General features: G+C 43.7%; 1 protein-coding gene across 1 annotated transcript in view; it reads right to left on the reverse strand.

Annotated features, from left to right (window-relative positions):
* The window catches only part of PLEKHA2 (pleckstrin homology domain containing A2), a 73,942-nt gene extending 60,942 nt beyond the window's left edge, over nt 1-13,000 (reverse strand). The window contains exon 1 of the mRNA XM_059685355.1: nt 12,868-13,000. The gene's annotated coding sequence lies outside the window, so the exon portion shown is untranslated. The remainder of the gene's footprint in view (nt 1-12,867) is intronic.
* Nucleotides 13,001-23,045: the final 10,045 nt, after the last annotated feature.

Genomic DNA, 23,045 nt, shown 5'->3' on the forward strand with positions numbered 1-23,045 from the left:
TGATGAACAACAATAGATCCAGAGACAGAAGCATGGAACAGATTGTCAAACCTCAGAGGGAAGACCGGGGAGGGTGGGTGGGAAGAGATCAACCCATGACCTTGTATGTATATATGCATAACACATGGACGCAGACAGTACAGTGGTGAAGGCCTGGGGTGGGGGGTGGGGATGGGCTGGGAGAGGTCAATAGGGGAAAAGGGGACATATGTAATACTTTCAACAATAAAGATTAAAAAGAAGAAGAAGATGGAGTACAATTTGACTCCAGCGGTGGGGGGCAAGAACATGTTAGGTTGCGGGGGGAGGGTCATCAGGGCACTTGGGGTGATGCTCATTCTCAGGGGGCCTCATTTTCTGCTGCATTTGACCCTGGCCCGGACCTGCCCCCAGTTAGACTACAATGGCTGCCCTGATTCCATTCCCTTACCCCTGGATTTCCTGGGGTTTCCTCAGAGGACCGCCCCCCCACCTCCTCCTGTAGTGGGCACCACAGAGCAGGTGTCCATCCATTCTGCACCCTGCTGTCACCCTTTTCTGTCTCATGACTGACACATTTTGAAAGTATTTCCATTGCCTGATTTCATGCGTTGGTTTTTTTCAGGACAATAAATAGCACTGGTGTCAGAAAATGTGATTGCCTATGGGGAAAAGTGTCCACAAAAGGGCCTTCCACATCAGCGGTTAAGTCCTCTTACTGTATCAGTGCAGGATGAGGTTCAACAGTTTGCTCACATTTTTGCAGCTAGTTAGTGGCAGAGCTGGATCTAGAAGCCATAGTTGACTATCCTCTCAATCTTCTAGTATTGGTATAGAACAGTGGTCGGCAAACGGCGGCTCGTGAGCCACATGCGGCTCTTTGGCCCCTTGAGTGTGACTCTTCCACAAAATACCACGTGCGGGCGTGCACATACAGTGCGATTGAAACTTCGTGGCCCATGCGCAGAAGTCGGTATTTTGTGAAAGAGCCACACTCAAGGGGCCAAAGAGCCACATGTGGCTCACGAGCCGCGGTTTGCCGAGCCACAGTTTGCTGACCACTGATATAGAAACTTTCCCAAGAAGATGGAGACTTCTGGCCCAGAACCTAAGAATCTAACCAGAATGCCTTTTACTCTACTCAGGCCATTTACTTTTGCATTTCTACTACTTTTCCATGTTAATGGCTGGGTGACTGGATGACCTAACCTTCAGTGGTGAGCGAGGGTACCCTCAGGGAACTGCATTGTTCTCTGTCCTCAGAGATACCCATTATATAAGGTGCCAGGCTGCAGCTGGGGCCTGTTAGTGCTGTTGGGGAAACTGTGGGACTGAAGAGGCCAAAGTCACTGTTTGATCCTGGTTCAGGCCAGTTAATTTTACACAAAGATAAATTGCTCCAAGGCCACACACTGCACCTCTAGTGCTAGCTGTTCATTTTATTAATAGTTACTACTGGTTTCAATAGCAAAACACCATCCATTTCCAGAAAGATTACTCAATCTTACTATTGTTCTATTCAGTCCTATCCATTTAACAAACAATTATCTGAACCTTTTACCATGTTTCCTCCCATCTATCTTGCATTTGCTTATTTGCCAAATACTTACTAAATGCTAATTGCTTGACGTGTATTATCTCATTTAAGTCTTATAACACTGGGACCAAGTTATTCTTATTACCGCATTTTACAGATGAGCCGACTGAGACACAGAGACCAACTTGTGCAGCCTGGTGCCAGAGCCTGCCTCTTAGCCACTACGTTTATGAAGGATACAGAAAGGTATAAACCAAAACTCTTTCCCCTCCACATTTTTTGGTATTTATTATTTAGAATCTCTATTCCATTTTACCTAGCAATTTCATGCCCAAGGATATGTCCCACGGAAAAGCATCTGAAGGTATATGGGGTACATATGGTGTGTATGTGTATATATGGAATGTATATATGTACGTGGACTATATACACACATACTCACTGAAGCATTGTTTATAATGGTGAACACTGGAAATCACTTTCATGAGCATTAACAAGGGATTTAACAGGTAAACATTGGTACATTCACACAATCTTATACTATGCAGCTGTTTAAAAAAAATGAGCTACATCTCTATGTAAAAAAATACTAAATACTTTAAGTGGAAAGAAAGTACAAAGCTGTGTGTATAGTATGACCCCAGTTCTCTAAATAAAAATTATGCATGCCTATTACATGAAAAAAATCTAGAAGACTGCATTCCAACCTGTTAATCCCAGTTTTCTTAGGGCAGAGACGGAGGAGCTATAATAGTGGATCTCACTTTCTAAGAGATGGATTTCTGCAATGTTTAATTTTTTTGCAATAAGTATGCATGCGCCCTAATCGGTTTGGCTCAGTGGATAGTGTCAGCCTGTGGACTGAAGGGTCTCAGGTTCGATTTCAGTCAAGGGCATGTACCTTGGTTGTGGGCACATCCCCAGTGAGGGGTGTGCAGGAGGCAGCTGATTGATGTTTCTCTCTCATCGATGTTTCTAACTCTCTATTCCTCTCCCTTCCTCTCTGTAAAAAATCAATAAAATATATTTAAAAATAAGTATGCATGCATTTGGTTCTGAGGGAAGAACAATAATGATTTAAAATTTTAATAAAAAATTTAAAAAGCTCTATGAGGAAACATACTGCATCCCTCAAGGAGCCCATCATTTATTAGGGAGGGAATATAACATGTACAGAAATAACTATGATAAAAGCCAGAAACTGATAGATGCAGAGAGGAGGGGAGAGATAAAATTCTGTGGGAAATCACAACCAGCTGGGGCTGAGAGGCGCAGGAGAAAATGTACGAAGGGCACTGTAGAAAGACCTTGAAGGAAAGATAAGATGCAGAAGGTGGAGAGGGGTTGGTGCGACTAGGTGGATTCCAGATCAAGAGATTGTCAAAGGCAAAGCAGAGAGGCAGGAAGGCATGGGATCCATTCAGGGAAGTGTGACTGGTCCAATTCAGCTGGAGCAGGAAAGAACTGATGAAGGGTTTTCATGGGGAACAAAACAAGAAAGAAAGGTAGCTGGAGGGTCTTTATTGCTAAGCTAAGAAGTTGTGCTTATTTCTTTAGGCATCAAGTGCCACGGAAGGCTTTTGAGCACGGAAGTGACACAATTAGAAGTGAATAAGCAATTTCATAGTGATTGCACAGTAACTGGAGTCGAGCGCCAAGCTGCCAGGGTTTGACGCCTGACTCTGTCACTAATTAGCTGGATAGCCATGGACCAGTAACTTTACTTCTTTCTCTGTGTTTCTGTAAAAGGGAAAAGGCGGTGATAACAGATAACCTACCTCATACTATTGTTGTTGAGATTGAGTGGGTTAGTGTTTTTAGGACACATGGTAAATACTGAGAATGTCTGTTACATTTTTAAAAATCAGTCTACCATTGGACTAAAATCTTTGCATCTCATTTTGAAACTTATTACGGAGAGCTAGCATTATGTGATAAATTATTAACTATTCTTTCTTTTCACTTTCACAGGACTGTAGATTATTAATCTCCTTTTACAGGTGGGGCCACGTAGGTTTTCAGGAGAGGTATAGTCTCAGAATCACAGCCAGTTGTGAGTTGAATCCATGAGTTCTAAATCCTAGTTCAGTGATCTCTGTTCAACATCAGGGTTATCTCTTAGCTCAAATTCTCAGAGCCTTAAAAATGGGAAAATTGGGGAGTGGAAGAAACTTTGGCAATTTCCATTCATAGGATAAGGGAAACAGCAGTACAGGACAGTAATAAAGTAAAATAAAAAATATAAAAAATTTGGTGGGATACCTGGAAATTTGTGTATAAAATAAAACTTATAAAAAACTAGGGGCCCGGTGCACGAAATTCGTGCACTGGGTGTGTGTGTGTGGGGGGGGAGTGTCCGTCAGCCCAGCCTGCCCCCTCTCACATACTGGGAGCCCTCAAGCGTTGACCCCCATCACCCTCCAATCGCAGGATCGGCCCCTTGTCCAGGCCTGACGCCTCTGACAGAGGTGTCAGGCCTGGGCAGGGGACCCTCATTTCCCCCCATCACTGGTTCTGCCCCCAGCCCAGGCCTGATGCCTCTGGCCCAGGCATCAGGCCTGAGCAGGGAACCCCCAGACCCTCCGATTGCTGGCTCTGCCCCTTGCCCAGGCCTGACGCCTCCGCCAGAGGTGTCAGGCTTGGACAGGGGACCCCCATCTCCCCCCGATCACTGGCTCTGGCCCCCGCCCAGGCCTGAGGCCTCTGGCCCAGGAATCATGCCTGGGCAGGGGACCCCCATCTCCCTCTGATCGCTTGCTCCACCCCCCGCCCAAGCCTGACGCCTCTGACCCAGGCTTCAGGCCTGGGCATGGGGACCATCATATCCCCCCAATCCCCGGCTCAGCCCCCCGCCCAGGCCTGATGCCTCGGCCAGAGGAGTTGACCCTCATCACCCTCCGATCACCAATCACCGGATCGGCCCCTTGACCAGGCCTGAGGCCTCCGGCAGAGGTGTCAGGCCTGGGCAGGGGACCCCCAGCTCCCCGCGGTTGCAGGCTCCGCCCCTGGGGCCGCCTTTGCCCTGCCCCCCAGCTCTTAGCTCCCCCCTGGGTTTCCGATCACTGTCAGTGGCAGGGGGCTTCTTCCTGCTTTCCCTTTCGCCTCCCTGCATTGTGCCTACATATGCAAATTAACCGCCATCTTGTTGGCAGTTAACTGCCAATCTTAGTTGGCAGTTAATTTGCATATAGCCTTGATTAGCCAATGAAAAGGGTATCGTCGTACGCCAATTACCATATTTCTCTTTTATTAGTGTAGATAAGCATAGATGTGCTGAATTGTGCCCAACACTTCCAAGATCATATGTTAAAGACTTAATTAGAAATGAGATTTCTTTAGGTAGGAGGTAATTAAGGTTAAAGGAGGTTGTAAGGGTGGGGTTCTAATCCAATAGAACTGGTGGCCATATAAAAAGAAGAAAAAAATCTCCCCTCTCTCCACAGGCACCAAGGAAAGGCAATGTGAACACATAGCAAAAAGAGAGGTCTCCCCAGAACCTAATGGATCCTGGACTTCCAGCCTCCAGAACTGTGAGAAAATACATGTCTGTTGTTTAAGCCACACATTCTATAGTATTTTTTATACACAGACATACATATATACATATACATGCGTTACATACACGTGCCAACATTATGTCATGGTCACAAAGTTTAGAAAACGTGGCTATCCTGCTAAACCTGGCATGAACATAAACCTCAAAACTGAGTGAGCATCCTGTCCCCAGAAATAACAGGCTGCCTGCTAAATGCACCGTCCCTATCGATCGTGCTGATGGCATTGTTTTTCCGTCAGCTTGAGTAAGCGCAGTGCACTGCTAGGATTCTGCATCCCCAGCGATGCCCTGTGATTATGTGGGAAGAACTGGGCCTGTGGATTCCGAGAGAGAGGAGGAATAAATACCTTAGCTTTGAATCCATGACCACGTTTTAGCAGTATATTTAACTTTATTTTTGCTTAAGCTAGTTACATGATTCCTTTCCTCAGCGCTGAGCCTACATGCGGGCTACTATTAGCAGATACTATGGATAAATATAATCAAAGTTGTTAGCTAGAATAAACTCTGTCCAGTTTTCCAAGTGATTCCTATGGCAGTCAGTTAAGTGGGTGGACTTTTCCATCAGTGGTTCTCAATATGAGCTGAGTATTACAAAACAAAGAAAAGCAAAAGGGATATTTGGACAGATAGATGTATGTCTTTCCACTGTTTTGTTAATAGGAAAAACATGCATACAGTACAGAGTTCAAGTGGTACAAATAGTAAGAACGCACAAATATTTCTTCCACTCATGTCTTCCAAACACTGTTTTCTTCTGCAGAGGTAATCAATTTGTGTGTATGTGTGTGTTTAATAATAAAAATATTCAATTTGCAAGGATAAAACTTAAAATGTAACTATCTGATTGATAGATTTATAGGTGAGTTTTAGAAATTTTTTTTATTCCTGAGTTTTCCAAGTAGTTTTCAATGAGCATGTGTTATTTTATGATGAGAAAAAAAATGTTAGTTTTACAAGTAAATAGTTTTTAATTTAAAAGTACCTCAGAGATCTCATAGATGCTTTGTGATTAAAACAAACAAACAAAACACCATAGAACTAACTTTATCCTCAACTTAAAAATACTTGTCAGTCTGTGGACACATTTTTCAAAAAAATTTAGCCAATTTTATAGCCATTCACATGAAAACTCCTGCCACTGGAAAAAATACAATAAAACCTGATTAACAGCTTAAACCCTGGAACCTATTGAAATTCAGTGTCAGCCACTGGAGACAGGTAATTTACTCAGGAATCTTCTTTCAAATTTCATCATAATTTGTATAATGACTCCACATGTCTATCAAACTATATTAAAATTAAGTATAATACAAGACTGGAGAATTAAATCCAGTCCAGCTTACCTCCTTCATTTAGTAATTAAACAATAACAAGCTAAATGTATCCTTACACCTAATACTTAATGATGCTGTGAATGTTCTAATTGGATAAGTAGCCAAATGCACCCTCCAGTGTCTGATCTCAGATGTCACAGTCCTGGCTTGCTGAAGAGACATACACAGGAACACGACCCTGAGCTAGAGGTTGCCCTCTGGCAATGTCAATCTCTGGAACAGAACTCTGAATTTAGAAGCTGAGAGGGGAAGGGCCTCTGAGTAGACTAAGTCCCGGCATTACTAATAAGAGCCTTTCTTAGGCTTGCTTAGGAGTTCTGATTGAATATCTAATTTCCAAAGGTCCAATTATGTGGTTTCCTAGCCCTCAGCAAATTAGAAACAACAGCAGAATGGAAAAGCTATTGGAAAGCTATTGGAGATGGGAGTAGGGAAGAGATAGAGGGGGAAATGACTTTCTTCAATTAACTCCTATGTCCCTAAATGGATTAGCAGACAACAACCAAGGAAGGGAAAGAGAAGTTGACTGTATTCTCAGAGGTCATTTGTGCTCAAGACGACCTGCATCATTCCTGGTGATGGCACTGGGGTAGGAAAAGGTGGCTGAACAGTGATCAGTGCCTTTATTTTAGGTGGAAAGTTTCATGTGGTTTTGCTGGTAGGAACAGTGACCTCTGAGGGGAGTTCACCTCTGAGGTGGTAAGAGGAGACTTAGGTTTCACTCACACTCTTTTGTGCTTTTAAAATATGATACTGTGTGTTATGCATCTTATGCTCCATACTTTAAATTTTTTAAATTATTTTAAATGACTTTACAAATAAAATCCGTGAAAAGAAACTTGTTTAAATTAAAAATATTGAAGGCCTGAAATTATTAAGCTTTCAGAACTAAATGTGGTGGGTAAGCTCCTTGACATTGGTCTTGGCAATGATTGTTTTGGACTTGACACCAAGAGCAAAGGCAACAAAAGCAAAAATAAACAAGTGGGACTACATCAAACAAAAAATTTCTGCACAGAGGAAACAGTCAGAAAAATGAAAAGTCAGCCTACAGAATGGGAGAAAATACTCGCAAATCATACATCTGATGAGGAGGGTAATATCCAAAATATATATGGAACTTACATAACCCAATAACAAAACAAAACAAACAAACAAAAAAACAATCCTATTTACAAATGGGCAGAGGAACTGAAGAAGACATGTGAGTGGCCAACAGGCATATGAACCGATGCTCAACATCCCAAATCATCAGAGAAATAAGAATGAAAACCACAGTGAAATATTACCTCACACCTGTTAGAATAACTGTTATAAACAAGACAAAGGATAACAAGTGTTGTCAAGGAGGTTGAGAAAAGGGAACCTTTGTGCACTGTTGGTGGGAATGTAAATTGATGCATTTCCACGATGGAAAACAGTATGGAGGTTCCTCAAAAAATTAAAAATAGAACTACCATATGATCCAGCAATTCCTCTTCTGGGTATATTTTAAAAGGAAATAAATCACTATCTCAAAGAGAATATCTGTATCTCCATGTTCATTGCAGCATTATTCACAATAGCCAAGACATGGAAACAACCTAAGTGTCCATTGATGGATGAATAGATGAGAAAATGTGATATATAATAACATTAAATATATAATATTATTCAGACATGAAAATTAAGATAATCCTACCATTTGTGACAACGTGGAAGAAACTTGAGGACACTATGCTAAGTGAAGTAAGTCAGACAGAGAAAGACAAATACTATATGATCTCACTTATATGTGGAATCTTAAAAAAAAGAACTCATTGAAACAGAGGACAGATTCGTGGTTGCCAGAAGCAGGAGTTGGGGGTGGGTAAATGAGTGAAAGTTGTCAAAAGGAACAAATATAATATAAATAAGTTCTGGGAATATAATGAATAATATGGTGACTATAGTTAACAATACTGTATTGTATATTTGAACGTTACTAAGAGAATCGATCTTCAAAGTCCTCATTACAGAAAAGAAAACATTTGTAACTATGTGAGGTGATGGATGTTAACTGAACTTATTGTTGTGATCATTTTGCAATACATTCATATATCAAATCATTATGTTGTACACCTTAAACTAATACAATATTATATCAATTATATCACAATAAAAGTGGGGAAAATTCAAAAGATACCCAAAAAATATTGTACCACAATGAGATACCACTAAATACCTATCAGAATGGCTAAAATAAGAAAAATAGTGACAATGTCATATGCAGGTGAGGATGAAGAGAAATGGATCGTGGTTCACTGCTGGTGGAAATGTAAGATAGCACAGCCTCTCTGAAAAACAGCTTGGCAGTATCTCAAAACACTAAACATGCAACTATCTTAAGACCCAACAATTACACTTCTGGGCATTTATCCCAGAGAAATAAAGACTTAAATTCACACACACACAAAACCTATACATGAATGCTTGTAACAGCTTTATTGATAATAGCCAAAACTGGATACAACCCAGATGTCCTTCAACTGATGAGCAGTTAAACAAACTGTGGTAGATCCATAGCATGGAATGCTATTCAGCAATAAAAAACGAAGAAACTATAGATACAGGCAACAGCCAGAATGAATACGTAGAGAATTATGCTAAGTGGAAAAAGGACAGCCCCGAAAGGTATACTGTACGATTGGTTCCATTCACATAGCATTCTTAAAATGACAAAATTAGAGAAACAGAGCAGATGAGTGATTGCCGAGAGTTAAGAAGGGTGTGGGGCAGGAGGGACGTGTGTGTAGCTATACAAGGTTGACAGCGGCACCCTCCTCCCGATGGAAATGTTGTCTCTTGGCTGCAAAAGACTCACTTTCCTGATTGTGAGGTTGTACTATGGTTCACAAGATGCCACCCTCGGGAGAACGTGGGTAAAGGGTACACAGGATCTCTCCGGATTATTTCTTACAACTGCATGGGAGTCTACAGTGATCTCAAAATAAAAGGTTTAATTGACGAAAAAGTTACAGCTAACAAACACTGACAGAACTTCGTGCTTCAATAGATGTTATCTAGTTTCAGAAATCACCTGTGGTGAGACAGGACCCGCTCGACCCACGGCCACTACAAACCCCACACACTGGGGAAGCAGTTTCACACGCTGCGGCTGTATTGAAATTGTGGTGACCTGCCATTCATTGTTTAGTTCTGATAGGAAGAGCAGTGCTTTATTTCTCTCCTGCCTCAACTGCTACAGTCCATATCTCGTAGTTTCCCCCATGGCTGTTTCCTCGGCCATTCAGGCATAGGGTTGCTTCCATCCATTTTCCTGCCTTCCTTAAAAAGGAACGTGTTTAATACTTGGAGAAACTCCCCCTGAGGCCTCAGCTGGTATGCAAGAAAGTCACTTTCCTATGCCAGGGTGCACATCAGGGTTGGTTAGATCATTTGAATTAGTTACCGTAAAACCCTGCTGTGGCTCCCGGGTAGTCAGAAGGTGACAAGCAAACATTACAGTTAGAAGTCCGTTGGAATGCGTCTCGTAATCGTATGTTACTGACTGCACCATGAGTCAAATCACGGCCCCTGGAATGTAACTGCATAGTCTTGAAATAGTCCCGCTGTGAGGTCCAGGGGCTGATTTATTTCCAGTTTGTCCAATTTAAGCCCTTGTTCCGTGACTCTGTAGCTACCACCCAGTTTAGAGTAGATGGGCAGCCTGGTGAGGACAAAGAACTTGGAAAGAGGAAGCCTCTGAAATTACAGGTAGGATGATGCCTACAATTTTAACTGTTCAAAGCTGCAAAGGATCTAGAAATAGAAGTACTTTTATGAGCAGAAATGTCAGTAAGAAGATGATATAAACCAGTGGGCTCCAAACTTCTCTTCACTACACCCCCTAAAAAGTGCTGGGAAAGAAGGTAACCCTTTACATACTTTTTTAAGTTGACCTTTATAACTTTTAATCATAAGCTTGAGTGGTTGAAAAGGATGTGTTCTGCAGATTGTTAACAAGCAAGTGTTTTAAAATAAAACGGTTATATCACTCTTTTTAAATGTATCCAATAGAATCTAAGTACCGCAGTCATTTGATACCATCATCCCTTTTTCAAAATCAACAAGCAGTTATTTGTCAGAATATTAAATCATTCCTTTCCCTGAACTATATTTCTATCCCACTTTCCCTAAAGAATTGTATCCAAATGTCATATATTCTTATGACATCTTTTTTATTTAATAATCTTTTGATACCCTATCATATGTTCTGAAACAAAAATGCATATGTAAATTGCATTTTACAATTTAAAAAACATCTTGTGACCATAAGCCTCCCAGTGCTAAAACAGTCTTGGAGACTAATTCATCATTACAACTATTAGTAACAAAATAAACATGTATTTTATTGTTCTCTAAACATAAAAAGAGTAAAATATTGGAAATCATTCTCTTAATGAGATGGATGAGGGTGGACTTTTAAATATAGTGTCTTTCTATATATTTACACATACATGTAACAGTTCGAATATCCTCCAATTAACTTGACTCTTTGCAAGAATGAGCACATTTACCATCAATATCATCCCTATTTCTCATTTTCATGAGTGTAGGTGCTGAGAAACCTGTTCACATTGCTAAGTAGCTGGGCTGTAGGAGTTTTGTTATGACAATGTCCAGGGCTGATGAGAAAGAAGGAAAATCAGGACATATTTCTGGACGTATGGCTTCAGAGGGGAGCCTGGAATGACTTAACTGCTTATGAACTCAAACCCGATGTGAAGTTTTCTAGTCAGTTCACCTTTGCCAGGAAACTTTAAATTTGTTTTTCAGCAGGGCTGAATTTGGCAATGTCATTCCATTCTTTGAACTCCTTCGAGCCATAGGTCAATGTCACTTAGAAATGGCTCTTCCTTCAACAATTATCCTATGGGAAGGTTGTGCACGTGAGGGGGCAGGTTGCTATGGGCACTCACTGTGCTTTCTGCTCAGTTTTGCTGTGAACCTGAAACTGCTCTTAAAAAAATAAAGTCTGTTTATAAAAATTATTGTACTGATCCATCAGTGGTTACTCAATTAGGCTTTTCTCCAGGTTTTTGCCATGAATTGGTGAAATGATATGTATCTGTTTAAAAGGGCTTTTGCTTTCTCAACACAAACACAGATATTTCTAAGTGTCCCTTGTCTTGGCCCTGGATGTTTTTTTAAATCCAAGGACAATGCCTTTTGCCCCCTTCTTTTACAAGGGAGAGAGGACTCTGTGAAAGGCGAGGTGGGAGCAGGGAAGACCTCTCACTCCATCTCAGGCAGGTCCCTCCCTTGTGGGTACTTGTCGTTTAAACATCACTGCAGTGCCTAGCTGGTTTGGCTCAGTGAGTAGAGCATTGGCCTGTGGACCAAAGGGTCCTGAGTTTGATTCTGGTCAACGGCACATACTTCGATGTTTCTTTTGTCTTTCCCTCTCTCTCTAAAAATCAATGGGGAAATATCCCCGGGTGAGGATTAACCAAAAAACAAACAAACAAACAAAAAACCCAGAAACATCACTGCAGTGAGGTGATTTAAAAACAACCTAAATGCACAGAATTATAATGTCAGAGTGAACTTATTTGCTGTTTACCTAAAATTCAACTTTACCTGGGTGCCCAGTCCCACGTCCTTCATTTTAAGAGATGAGAAAAATGAGAGCTGAGAAGGCCGAGGTCCCTGAGCCTTTTACTTCTCCCTCTACCTCATTCTCTGATGGAGTTACTGCTTTCCCATCTCTCATCGTTGTGTCGTCCGTCCTATCTCTCCCCCTACCTTTTCCCCGTCCTTCCTACCCAAAAGGCAAAAGTGTGTGCAGAAACAACCATCAAAAAATGGGTGGACAACATTCATGGAGACGGTCGGCCGCGGGAGGAAAGCCTGGCAGGGAGGCGGGGTGAGAGGAGCAGTGTGGGCACAGCGCCCTGTCCTGTCACCTCCGACACAGAGGCCGATGGACGGACAGAGGCAGCAGCTGCTTCTTTCAGGTCAGAACCAAACTGATGTAAAATTGGTGAATTTTCTCTTTCACAGTCTACCCTGTGGACACGTCATAAAAAATATTATTCAAGGCCAGCCACATTCTGGATAATATTCGGTGCTCTCCGGAGCTGCTCCTCAAGAAAGATACTGGCCAAGCCTTTTGTTTTTTCTTCCCTCTTCCGGTCCTATGTACTAGCACTGCCCTCGCTCACTCCCCTCCATCTCCCAGGCACCAAAAATAATTTGAATTTCAAGCCTTTTTTTGGCCTTCCTGTGGCCTCCTTTGGGGATTGTTCTGGATCTAGCTGGCTCCATCTGTAATTTGGCAAAAATCTCTGGCTGCACCCCGCCCCCACCTCCTTTTCTTAATACATGGGGAGTTTGGGCTCCCACCACCTTCCAAAGAACCTTCTCGACCTAATCCATAGTTAACAAAAGTGAAAGGAGTCCCAGGGTGCCCCTGTGAGCCTTCGGGCTCCACTTACCTTGCCCTGGCTGTGGAAGAGCAGGGCTCTCTGCTTCAAAGGACAAGATGACTGTGAAGAGGAGGAAGGCAAGTTCTGTGCTCTTCGGTTCAGGACACCCAAGGCAAGTTCCTGTTTTAGAGACAGAGTTTTAAAAACTGATTACGTTTAGAAAGGGTGTGTGTGCATGTGTGTTTCCCTCTCTCCAATTCACCCACGTGGTCCCTTGATCTCCCTCTGGGGGACAGCTGGTCTACCTTAGTAAAAAAAAAAACTCTCTAGATTTACTCCCCTTACCCCCAGCCCTGTTCCTCTGCCCTCATGAACATTCCCTAGCCACTGTCTCAGTAAGTTTGTTATTGACAAGAAAAAGGAAAGGAAAATAAAAATGAGAAAGACAAGGGACCGCACGCCTGAGAGTTTCCTGTGGTTGGGACACCTTTAGTTCAAGGTTTTCATGACTTGTCTTCCCCTCGTCCTTTCCATACTGAAGACAGTGCCCCCAAGCACTGCGGATTACCTGTGGAACTCCTTTCCTCCCTCTGACCCGGTCTGAGACGCTTCCTTCGACCTGGAGTTGGGAGGAAGGAAGGTAAAAGGGAGGGATGCCCAAGGATGAGAGCCAGGAATTTCAGTGCCAGGCAGAGCCTCTGCCTTCAGTGCGCCGGGTGCCTGGCCAAAGAGGCACCAAAGAGCGATCTCGCCTCTCAGTTTTAATAGCACCTGTATATTACTCTGTTTTTGACAGTTTGCTTATATTCAAATAGGAATCATCATGTGTAACACACAATGTTATTGTAAGGAATAAATGAAATGAAAGTGCCTAGTTCCTGGCATACAGTAGGGATTAAATGAATGTTCGTTGAACATAAAGTATGCTTATTACATTATGTTGTATTTGTTTACCTGTTTTTCTTTCCTACTGGACTCTAAATATCTTACTCATTTTTTTAAAAATATATTTCTTTATTGATTTCAGAGAGGAAGGGAGAAGGAGAGAGAGATAGAAACATCAATGATGAGAGAGAATCATTGATCGGCTGCCTCCTGCACACCCCCCACTGGGGATCAAGCCCACAACCCAGGCATGTGCCCTTGGCCGGAATCGAACCCAGGACCCTTCAGTCCACAGGCCGACACTCTATCCACTGAGCCAAGCCGGCTAGGGCTCTTACTCATTTTTATACCCCCTTTACCTACCTACCACAATGGCTGGAACATAGTGAATATTCAGTACATATATTTTAATTAATTCATCATCTAATTAATACCTAGTCCCATCCTCAACCTGGCCCCATTTCCCTTGCTGGTCAAGAGTGGAGTCTTTGCCCTTTCTCAACATGTGTCCTGGATCAAGGTTCTGGAACCATGCATCAAGTGCCACCAACTATTTGAGGGAATCCTCCAACATAAAAGAAAGATCAAGAAAAACAAATATGGCAATATGGGGAAACTTGGAAGAAACAGAGACAATCCAGGGAGAGAAAAAAATTACTATCATATTGAAGTAAAAGAAGATACTATGTTCATTTTTTAAATAATCATCATTAAAACAACAAACCAAAAACTCCAACCAAGATGCTCTTTAAAGAGAGGAAAACATTAAGAGAAGAAGAAAGAACTCGTGGAGATTATAAATCTGGTGACAAAAAAAAAAAAAAAATTCAACAGGAGGGTTGAAATATAAAGTGGTGGAATTTACCAGAAAGTGAAATTGAAAAACCAAAAACTAGAAAGTGGAAAAGTGGAAAACAACTAGATACAAGCCCAGGAGACTCACTATCTGCTAAATAAAAGTTGCAAAAAGAGAAAACAGAGCAACTAATTAAAGATAGAATCCTAGGACTTAAGTACATCAGTTTCTAAATTGAAAGGGCCAATGAGTGCCCAGCACAGTGAATGAAAAACAGACCCATGTCAAGACACATCACTGTAAAATTTCAGAACTTCAGACATACAGGAGAGGCCCCAGAGAGACCTTTTTGTTTTCTTCCAGAGAGAAAAGCAGGTCATACTCAGAGATGTCAAGGAATCAGAATGACATTAGCCTTCTGGACAGCAGTACTGGAATTAAAGGACAAAGAGGGCAAGGTCTTCAAACAACCTCAAAAAAGAAAAATGTTTTATAGCCTACCCTTCTATACCCAACCAAAGTATAAATCAATCACAAAGAAAGAATAAAGGTACTCTTCAGGCACACATTGTCTCAAAAAATTCACTTCCCAAGCGGGGGAAGGGGCTAGGTGGAGGTGGGCAAAAGGGGGCGGGGGAGGGAAATGGAGACAATAGTGTCAACAATAAAAATAAAGTTAAAAAATTCACTTCCCATTCACCCATTCTCAAGAAGCTACTGGAAGATGTGTTCCTCTAAAACAAGGGAGTAGACAAACTAAGAAGGTCCCTGGAAAATGTAGGCCTAACACAGGAGGGAAGTGGAGGCGATTCCCAGGATGAAGATGAAGTTTCAAAATAATAATTGAATATCCAACCGAGGGAAAAGACAGTCACATCAGAGCTGGAGGACAGAGAAATTCAAGATTGCTGGAACTTGGAGCTCTCCGAAGAAAAAAATAAACAGGGAGATCACCTGATGTGTGTGAATGTTGGGAGAATTTTATAGTAATTCTTAATTCTTATTAATCAAATTAGAGTCTTAATTATAAAATTAAGAATTTTATACTTAAACTATAATTTTATAACTTATAAAGTTGGAAGAATGAATTAATGACAGACACATAAAAAACCAATTAAACAATAGTAACAATAAAGAGGCAGTTATTAATTCCAGGAAAAACAAAATTATGTAGGAAAGAAAAAGGGACCCCTTTCTGCTACATGACTCTCCTCGAACAGTGTTTACATAAATGCTGATGTAAACATTAAACATTGACTTTACAGAAAGTGTTTATGCAACTGGAAGGTAGAGTAGGAAGAAAGCTAAAATCTCAGATTCCATAATAAGATGTTCGTAGAAGGAAAAGTCAAAAGCTAGCATCATAAAAAGCATAAGACATGGCTGAGTTTAAAGTAAGTATCTCTGGGGTGAGGGCAGCAATTAAAGAAATGGAGCTATGTTTTTTGTTACAAGCCTTATAGTATTATTAACTGCCTTTTTAAACTGTGTGCATCCGTTGCTTATTTGAAAATAAACAAAACAGACCTTCTGAGTTCTGGTCCTAGTTCGTTCCCTCCAGTCAAAAGGATCTCCGTTCACTGCATGTCACATGGGGGGGCCAATGACGCCCAGTTCCCCTTTCCAGAGCTGGAGCCCAGTAGGTAGTCTTCTCTTCCTCTGAACTCCTGGCACTAGATGTCTATCCCTTTTCCACAATAATTATAATTTTTACTCAACGACTAGAGTAAACTGGAGGAAACTTGGGGGCATCTTGATGGAGCTTGGGGAGTTTTTGTTTGTTTACATTTTTCTTTTCTATAAGATGATGATAAGATGCTAAGGGTAAGGAAGCTTGGTCTCTACCTACCTACCCCCCTGTTTGCTTTCTAACATGCTCTGCTCTCTGACAGTCCTTGTACCCTAACCCTGATCAAATATTCTTGGCCTTTCTCCCCAAACTGGTTGAAAACTCTTCTGACGGTAGGGACCATAACTAATGTGTGTTTTGGTTGGTTGTTTGGTTCGTTGGTTGGTTGGTTTTGTTTTGTTTTGTTGCATTCCCCGCCGAGGCTGGTCATGGCTTGATAACTATCAGCTGAGCAAGCAGGGGAGGCCTGTCCCGCAGTGAGAGCCTGCAGTGCCTGTGTCCCTGAAGGGGACATATTTATTTTAAAAGAATAATTAGAACAGGATGACAGTGGGTATTTCTGTCAGAGGCCTGAGGAACTGCTTGAGTGGTTCTCTGTGCCATCTGTTTCTCTTTTTTGTTAGTTACTCTGTCCAGTTCCTGGAGACATCCCTGGGCTGGGGATCAGAAAACACCAAGACTTTAGCTGTCCTCTGCCATTCACGTACTGGGGTACCTAGACAAACTCAGGTAGGAGCGTTTAGCCTTATTTTCTCTCCCCCTAAAATAAAAGGATTAGACCAGCTGATTGCTAGAGGCCCTGCTGGTGCTATGATTATAGGAGTCACGACTGTTCCCAAACAAGTGGACACACTGGCAGGGCTGCTGGGGGCCCCACGCTGCCCCGAGGAAAAAGAGCGGCCTCAATGGTAATGGGGTTGTTACTATGGAGGAGAGGAGGAATAATAGCGAGCAGCAGGTGGTAGAGGGCGAAGCCAGCAACAGATGTGAAAGGGGAAGTAAAATAATGGAGGAGTCAACGGCAGGTGGAATAATTCATGAAGAAAAGAGCACCTCCGCCCATTTCACTTCAGGTGACTTTGGTAAGAAGGTGCCATTCGCCTGCACAGTTTGCACAAAGCTTAATAATTCTAGAAAATAGGAATGATGTTATTTCCATCAGAGTCACTGTTTTTCACTGGGGGAAAGCCAGTGAGCATTTGGTGTGAGGGCTGGGAGGGGTTGAGGTGGGAGGAAGGGGAATCTGGAAAGCAGTTGTATAATTACAGGTTATGGAGGACTGGTTTTGGCATGTAGTCTGCCCAGTACACTTGTACACACCTCGTCTTCGGAGAAGGCTCCCTCCCCCAACCAGTACCCTCCTGAGAAATACTCCTTCTCCCTCCTCAACTCTGGTTCCAGAGGGAAGTAGCCACGTTTTTCCCGAAACTCTGCCTTCCTGGTACAGTCCGTTAGTCCCCAGAGGGTACCTGCTCTGATTTGAACCCATCACGGTGTCCCACCCACCTGACTCAGTGGGTTGGTCCAGGGATGAGTCTGTGACCCACGTCTGGCCAATTAGTCAACTTATTTGGGGCAGATTTCAAAGTGGAGCTGGGAAGATAAATCCGGATCCTCTTGTGGGTATCAAAGTTGGGTGTGAGTCAACCTATGGCTGGTGGAGAAAGTTGCTCTGAGAGAATGAAGCCCTCAGGCAGGAAGAAACAGAAAAGCCTATGGAGAAAAATAACCTAGAAGGAAGAAAAGCCAATTGTAGTATTCTTTTTAGAAAATTATCATTTATAGTCTCCTTTCTTTGTTAATGATTTTAAACGATTGTTATTTGAAATTTACCTTATTCAAATAAACAGGTGAAAGAGAATGATGGAAATAGGCCTACCCACCCTGACAGAATGTACTGTACTCTCCTGAGCAGAGTTCAGACTGAGGAAGTGGTTCTTGGTCTCAAGTGCACGTACTACATTGATAAGATTCCTGCCCACAATTTCAAAGCAGCAGGTGAAAGGCCATGCTGCACTTCATCCCGTAGTTGGCCTTCTGGGTGACTGAAACCCTTTGTTCTTTTCTCGGAGAGGCCAGGCAAGGGGAGGGGCCTTCCACGTGGCCCCTGGAAACCCTTTCTTGAGCTCTGGCACCACGGGCACCTGTGTGGCCAGCAATGGGGACAACCATCCCATGAAGCCCCGAGGAAAGCCTGCACAGTACTGACTGTCTGATATCCCTTCTGTCCACGGGGAGACATGTCCTTAGAAAGAACTGATGCTCGACTCTGGTTTCTCCCATTCACACCCGTACCCTCTCCTCCCCTAATTTAATTGATGTCTTCCCTTTGATTTCACCTGCCACAAGTGTTGACAACGCCTAAATATGTGTCTGTGGCTTGGACCTTTCTCCTTCACTCTAGATTCCCATAGCTAATTGCTTCCTGGCCTCCCACCTCTCTACAACTGACCTCACTGATTATGCCTCCCAAATCTCTCTCCCGCTTTCTCTGTCTCTATAAAGGATAACCATCCACTCGGTTGCCCAAGCCAGAAACCTAAATGTCGCTCTTACTCCTCCCTCTCTCTCACCACCCACATCCGTTTGCTCATCAGGCCAGATCGAGTCTTGCTGCTTCATATCTTTTTATTCCACTCCCTCCTCCTCATTCTCAGCTTTAGTTCAGGCCATTATCATCTCTTGTTTGATGTATCATTCATTCATTCATTCATTCATTCATTTAGAATCTAGGGACATGTTGGTGGGAAAGACAAGGATGCCCTCTTCCCTCCTGAAGGATATTTGAGGGGGCAAATGACAATAATGAAACAAACAGGAAGAATCACATGTTTACAATACATTAAAGAGAAAGCAGGGTCATCGTGTCCCTTTGAAGGAGGTGAGATTAAAACTGAGACTTCCTCGCTGAGAAGGAAGAGTCACAGGGAGAGCCAAGGACAAGCCCTCTAAGCAAGGAAGACAGCAAGTGCAAAGGTCCTGAGGTAGAAACACTTGCCATGTTTGCGAAGCTGACACAGGGCCCTGTGGCTTGGTGAGTATTCCCCTGATAAGGCAGGGCTACGAGATGGCATAGAGAAGCAGGAAGGGCACTTCTGGGCAGTGAAGAGAAACCTGGATTCTATTTTAATCTCTTGGAAGATTTTAAGCAGGAGAGTGAAATGTCTTCCTGTGTCTACCCTCAAATCCTTCTTCACTATTGCTTCCAGGTTAATCTTTCCATAACAAAAATCTGATTATGTGTCTTTGTGGTTTTAAAAACGTTCCCATGGCTCCCATTTGCCTTCAGAACAGCACCCAAACGTCTCAGGTTGGCCTACAAGGCCCTTTATGACCTGGCCCCACGTTTCTCTCCATTGTTATTTCTCCCTGTGCCTCCTCTTTGCTTTAGCCGCGTCAAGTGACTTCCAGCTCCCCTGATGGATTCTGCTGTTTCACGGTTGTGTCCTTGCTCAGGATTTGTCTCTTCTGAGCCCAGTATTCCCTACCCCATCGTCGAACAGGAATCGACTCATCCTTTGAGAAAAAAGATGAAATGTCACCTCCTCTGTGTCATCTTGCCTAATCGCTGCTCCCTAGCAGAACGGACCATTCCCTGCTTTGTGCCCTGGCGTGTAGTGGATGAACTTCCGGCATAAGCCCTTTAGCACCTCATGGCAGTTCCCAGTTTCCATGCATCTTTCCCTGTCCACGTATGACTCTTTCTGGCTCACATTTATTCCCTTTCACTTAGCATAGATCTTGGGAGACTTCGTTGTGTAAAGTGAATGAGTTGGCCTCCATTCTGCATATTTGGATTACACAGGATGGTTCTGCCAAAGGAGCAGGAGCCCAGATGCGTGAAGCTCAGTAAGGACTGTAATGAAAATGTCAGGTAAGACTTCTAGCAGATCCACCTGTCTTTGAGCTTTTAGTGTCCCCACCATTAGCTGCATCCGTTCGTTGGTCCCCTCAGATAAGGAGGGAAAGGGGAAAGAGTTTGAGCAGGTAAAAGTATCCCTGGGGAGGTGGGGTGTGTTGTTTTGAAACCTATTGACTTGTCAAGCACCTCGCAGCATCTGCACTGTCCCCCTCATCCCGCATCTCGGCAGGGAGTGCGCAGTAACAGATGTACAGGAGCTACACCAACTGGTGGACGCAGGACTGCTGGAGACGGAGCCCGGCCCTTTATCATTTCCTGCACAGTGCTCAGCACTGTGGAGCGGAGGCTGGGATGAATCCAGAAGTAAACAGCTCATCTGCTGTGTGGAGTGAGGGAGATCATGACTATGTCCACACAAGACACTCACTGATGTTCGCCAGTTGACACGTTGATAGGCAGGACATAAGCAGGAAGTAACCTAGGACTATAAAGCCAAGTGGCTGGGGTGTTGCAGGCAGTAAATGCCGTAGGTTTTTCCTAGTCTCTTCCCCCTGATGTTGAAGGTCACCATGCGGCTTCCACCAGCTTACATGGGCTGGGCCGCAGGCGAGGCTGACCCGGAAGAGAATCAGGCAGTGACTCTGCCAAGTGTGTTGTTTCTCTGCTGCTGATTCGAAGGGCTTGCCATTGGCTGAGAAATGCACGTGGAACCTACACCCGTCCTGCCTTCTCAGCAGCTGCACCTCGGGAAAAGAGCAGACGAACCTGACCTGGACTAGCAAGAAGGTGGCGAAGATTGCTGAGCCCTGGGGCATGGGCTCTGCTGTCTGGGTCAGGAGGACTGCTGCTGCCACTGATTGCTTTTGGATGCGTTCTCACCGAGAAAAAGTCAGGGGGACACCCGGGCCACGTGTGCTCCTCACGAAGACGGGCAGCAGCAATGTTCCTGCTCCCCAAACAGCTGGCAGCTGCAGCCGTCCGCCCAGAGGCTCCGCCAAGAAGACCTCATTGCCTGGGCCGGCATCGCCCGGAGCAGCACGGAGGGGAGGGCAGCTGGCTGCAGCTCCAAGGAGATGTCATCGCTACCAAATTCTGAAGAAAGATTCGAAAACTTTAAATCCAACCACAAACGATGATGGCGTATCCTTCCATAAATCCTAATTGTGGTGATTTCACTGGGCCTCAAGCAGCAAGCACATGGGGCTTCTCAGGGAAGTTTAAGGCAGGGTATCTCCTCATTTAATGTTACAAAATTGCAGTTGGCTCTCTTTTTGTTTGTGTGTTTTTCAGCCTTCCATGCATTTATTTCTTGGCTCACCAATCTAATGTGCTATAGAGGACATGACGTGTTCCGAGCAGGGGCCTGTGCAGTGCACTGCACATAATGAACTTGTACTAAATAAAATATCTGTTGCTGGACCGACATGTTGAGTTTTGGCTTTTTAGGTCACAGCAAGACATTTCATATAGATTGAATACCACCTGATCCAGAGTCCATATTCACTTAGCTCCGACTGCTATTTTTAGCTAGCATTTGACCTCTAACCCTCTCAAGACAGAGAGTTTCTTATGGTTTCATTTGCTTGTTCATAATCTTCTTTAGTCATATTTTCTGCAGAGGTTGAATCTGTGTCCTCAAAGACGAAGGAGGAATTAAATTCTATAGCTCTTCTCTGTGGATAAGAACTGGCACAATTGTCAGATCTGTTGTGTGTCCAACGCAATGCCCCATCTCCAGCACCGGGTCTGGGTGAGGTCTGGGAGGGGCAGGCAGGTGGTGTTGCAAAGCTCTCCTTGGAACATCAGCTGTAAACGCGGACTCACTCTGGAGCAAAGAACCTGAACTGTGGCCCTGAAAGTAAAACAAAGAGGTTAATAGCACTTGATGTTAATAACATGTGTGACCATGTCCCGATTAGTGAATTTCTGTTTCGATTAGCTGCTTACATTGGCCACATCACCTTCAGTAACTTAGGTCTTTGCCTTCTAACATCAGCTTACTAGCAGCCTTTCGGTAAGTCACTCAAGGTTGCAATGAAAAGAAACCAAAGATTCAATAATTGAAGACAGAATTAAACACACCAGGTCCAAAAATTATGTACCCCAAATTCAGATTTTGTGGGTTGGCATCTCCCCATCCCCATCTTCCATATTTAAATATTTTTCGTGCGTGTCTGTGTGTGTGTGTGTGCATGTCTGTGTGTGCGCGTGTCTCTCTCTGTGTGTGTGTGTGTGGTGTGTGTGTGTGTGTGTGTGCGTGCGCACAAGATGACTCATGCAAGCTGCTCTGGAAGTCATCTCTTCTGCTGGTGACAGTGAAGCTGATCCGCCCTCTGCCCGCCGCTCTGTCTGGTGGAAACGCGGAGTATCAGTGCATTGTGGCTTCTTTATTTAGGGACGATGCTCTGAGGCAACTTGCTCCCACACAGAGCTTTTTATCTCCTGATCACATTCCCCGTGGTTCCCATCGGCCTGCGCCACCCGACGTGTGCATGCCCTAAAAGAGGGTGAGGCCTCCAAGGCCTCCAGGGTCCTCAGAACCACAGAACAGGCCCCTCAACGAGTGATCCCCTTCCTCTATGGTCTGCATGTCCAAGGAGACTGGACACTAACCTGCTTCCCAGCTCTATGGGTGCAGGAGCCCTGTTCTCTCTCTTCCTGCTTCGCTGTCATCCTCCACCACAGAGGTGCCAATATGTTGTCTTTGAACTTTCAGTAATTCTGATGCTGACTATTGTAACAGAAATTCTGAAACTTCTGGTGGTACCAGCTCCCAGATTTATTTTTACAACATTTAGGGGCCAGATCCGTGTTCCAAGGTTCAGGCCTACCACCCTACAAGCAGCAGTACTTTTGTGGAAATTGCCCTTGTCCCCTCCCTTCTCCACTCCTCTATAGATTTTCCACATTCTGAAGGAAAGTCGGTCTTCTTTTTTTTTTTTCTTTTCTTTTCTTTTAACTATAGATCTTCAAGCCAGCCCTAGCAGGCTCCCAGCGCTCTCTCCCTCCTCCCTCTTCCTTCTTCCCCCTGCCTGGCTCCTGTTCAATGACTAAAGCTCTCCAGGAGTATTTAT

The sequence above is a fragment of the Myotis daubentonii genome, chromosome 2 (genome assembly GCF_963259705.1).
Source record: "Myotis daubentonii chromosome 2, mMyoDau2.1, whole genome shotgun sequence".
Classification (NCBI taxonomy): Eukaryota; Metazoa; Chordata; class Mammalia; order Chiroptera; family Vespertilionidae; genus Myotis; species Myotis daubentonii.